Source organism: Monopterus albus, unplaced genomic scaffold (genome assembly GCF_001952655.1).
Source record: "Monopterus albus unplaced genomic scaffold, M_albus_1.0 scaffold215.1, whole genome shotgun sequence".
Classification (NCBI taxonomy): Eukaryota; Metazoa; Chordata; class Actinopteri; order Synbranchiformes; family Synbranchidae; genus Monopterus; species Monopterus albus.
Genome location: NW_018128095.1, coordinates 364,655 through 368,333, shown reverse-complemented (window position 1 = coordinate 368,333; position 3,679 = coordinate 364,655).

Genomic DNA, 3,679 nt, shown 5'->3' with positions numbered 1-3,679 from the left:
ATGCAAAAAGATAAGAAATCAGTAAGGGGGCAAACACTTTTTCACACCACTGTATATTTTTTATTATATTGCTGCATCTGTTGCTGCTTAAAGTGCCTTAGATTTTGTGTTACTTATTTATCTACTTTATATTTCATTTGTATTTTGTGGCATTCATGTGGACGGCAAAGTAAGAATTTCATTGTACAGGGAAGCACGTTTCCTAACTGTAAATATGACAAAATAAACACTTTGAACTTTGTTTTTAGGTATTTTTGAGTAGTTCTTCACAGATCCTTATGTCTGAAATACAGGTATTTTCCCCATTGTGGGATTAATTATGGAAGTGTTTTGTTACCTGCCCTCTATTGCTGCTGAAACAGGATTTTCCCCATTGTGGGATCGATAAAGTCCTACCTTACCTACCTTACCTTACCTATATACACATACACCTGTATGTACATCTTTTCAGCATATAATCAGTTTCACGGTTAGGCTCCATTTATATGCAAAATGGATGTTTATGAAGGTTGCTTCAGTCTGGCAGCCAACAGGGTGTAGATGACACATAAGGTCAAGTGTGTCATCTCTGTGTACCTAGCAGTGAACCCCCCTGGTGTGCTTTTGTTTGTAGTGACTCTGAGAGGCTGAAATTGGTGTGTGAGTATGAAACAGCAGCTGTGACTCATCCAATTGTCCCCCTAACACTGGTGTAGCCTGAACTTGTTTATTTCCATGTGCAGGATTCCTATTGCTGCAAAGCATTACATCCACAAATTGACAGGAAAATATTGTAACCTTGGTGAAACTGCAGTAGCTTATGATGAAGCAAAATATGCAATTATAAAACACAAAATTTTCTTAAAGAAATTAAGATAAAAAGGTGATCAAAAACTATAACCTATTCCCTCTGAAATGCCTCTCCAGCAGATGAGTTTGTAGGAACAAACCATCAAGCTCATACAGCATAACCAGATCCCCCTAAGGTAGTCTAATCTTAATAGCTGTAAAACTGACAGCATTAAAAATCAACCACAACATACACAATACAATATTTCTACTGATTGTCTGTCATACTCTCATTTCATCACGGGGGGCGGAATACTGTAAATTCCCCTGCCCTGGAAACAAATTCCCCCACTAAGAATGAATTAAGCCCCTGTTTCTGCACTTTATTCCTCAGTCTACTGATACATATTGACTGTGTTTACATGAACTTAAGTAACCAGGTTACAATTTGCTTTCTCAAGTTTGTAAACGGGAAACTTGGTTTCTGTAATCAGGGTGGGGGATTAGGGAAACCCCAGGTAGATTTCCATCTGTCCATGCATTATCTATACTGCTTATTCCAGAATAGAGTCAAGAGGGGGCTGGAGCCAATCCCAGGTGACACTGGGCGAGAGGCAGGGTACACCCTGGACAGGTTGCCAGTCTATCACAGGGCTGACATGTAGACAAACCACACACACCCACACTCACTCCTACAGGCAAGTTAGAGTCATCAATCAACCTAAGTTGCATGTCTTTGGTCTGTGGGAGGGAGCCGGAGTACCCAGAGAGAACCCAAGCTTGATCAACCAAATCCATCTTTGTTTATGGGAGGATCCAATGCAGGATAATGATATCAGGCTTTCCAATTACAGGCGCACCTGAACAACATCTTTCTGCTTACAGTAAGCAAGTGGGGGGGTTGGGGTTAGGGAGGTATTTTGGGGGATCAGAGCTCTTGTATACTGTGGATTTTGAGTAACCTGATTGCTGCCTGGCTGTGGGAAACCTAACAGTGACAACAGAAGCAGCACTTCTCTGATTGGGCTTGTTGCTTGTGTGAATTCCATACAAACCGGCTGGCTGTTGAGAAGGGAGGTGATGTTTAGAAAGTTGTATCAGAAAATATCCATCTGTTTACTTATTACATAATATACACTATCCTTTAAAAGTCCTATCCTTAATAACATCTTATGTCAACTAAATTCTGTGCGAAACAAATATGGTCATAAGTGACCAGTGTCACAGCTTTTATTGGTTATTTCAGACAAAATGTAACACTTCCTCAAAGAGCCAGAGTATACTGGTTTATAAACATTTCTCAGTACAGTAACATCTGAGGGTATAAGGAGGTAACTGCAGGTTGTTTGGGAGGTTTTGGGGTCTTATCCTGAATTAATAACATGAAAGAGGGAGGTCTGCAGGGAATGCTGTTCACTGGAACATGATAGTCAATTATGAGTGAATTAATAGTGAATATCTCCGTCGTACAACCTCAAGCAGTGTTTGGAGCTTTAATATGTTTCAAATATGCCACCTTAGTGTGAGAGGTTAAGCTATATTCCTATGTCCAGGTGTTGTCCACAACCCGGTTTCTCTCAGTAACATGGTTACTTAAGTGCATTTAAATGCAGTCACTGAGTTTCAGAGAAACATGCATATGGGTCTAAGCAGTGTGTAATGAGGCATTCACACATGCTGAGATTAATTTCTAGGCTTGTTGAAAGCTGAACATCATGCAACTACTGTATGCTACAAAGGAGTTCAGTGACAGCCAGGCGAGAGCCATTCAAGATTATCTTGATTTCAGAATGCACTGCATACTACTATAACTATCATTGATAACAAATGTTTTAATTCAGACTCAGAGCTGTTATAATTGTTGTTGGAACTATTATGTCACTCTATTTTTTATTAGCAGCATTTTAGGTGGGAAAGTAACAATTTAGACAAAGAATATGTGGTCAGTCTATTCAGGTAATGTCAATTAGGAAATTCGCTCTAACATTTTTGGAGATGCGAGTAGCCGTTAGTGGACCAAACTAACTCTATTAGCAGGGAGGTACAACTCGTTCAGAGCAGAGTAGTCTGTCAGCAAGGACGCTGGTGTTCCAGTTGCACATTGAGAGTACTGCGTCCTCCCATCCTCAGGAGTTTGGAATTGTCTACTGCGATCTCAAGACATCTGTCCAATCACACCAAAGCATATAAATTATGTGTTCAACACACACACACCTCAGAACTACAGCACTGCCAGAGCACAGCGCCAGCCAACTATTATTTTTTTCTACGCATCTGTGAGTCGAACTAGAATCCAGGGATGTAGCAGTACTGATTGTAGCACCAACAGTCTCAGTAGGGAGGAAGTGGAACCTGAAGGTGGCAGTTTTGCTGGCTCATAGGGATATTGTAGTTCAGGTACAGCATGGACATGGTGGTTTTTGGCTTAAGCACATCATAACCTTCTTGGAGCAAAGCAGCAGCAGCTGACAGAAGGAAGCTGGTTACGGAGGACATTAGGAAGCAGGTAGATGTGCAAAGGCAGTGTCCCAGGCTCAGCAGGGACAGAAGATGGGATGGGAAGATGTAGAAAGGAAGAAATTTAGTTGGAGGGAAATGTGGGGCATGGAAGCCGGAGGGATTCGATTAACTCTAGGTGCAACTTATGTGCTTCCTTCTCCCCAAAATCTGAACAGATGGATAGGAGAGGACCAGACGTGGCCCTTGTGTTAAGGTGTAGCCTCACTTCAGCACATCCTCTCAGGGCGCAAAAGAGCCTGGCTCAAGGACAGTAGACCTGGAGACATAATCAAGAGTTGAAATGTTTAGCAGCAGCAGCTCTTCAAGGTAGCTACTTAGAGATAAACTCAGTGGAGGAGAAGAAGAAACAAGGGAATTTCATTTGTTTGTGAAGGTTAAAAAAAGGGAAAGA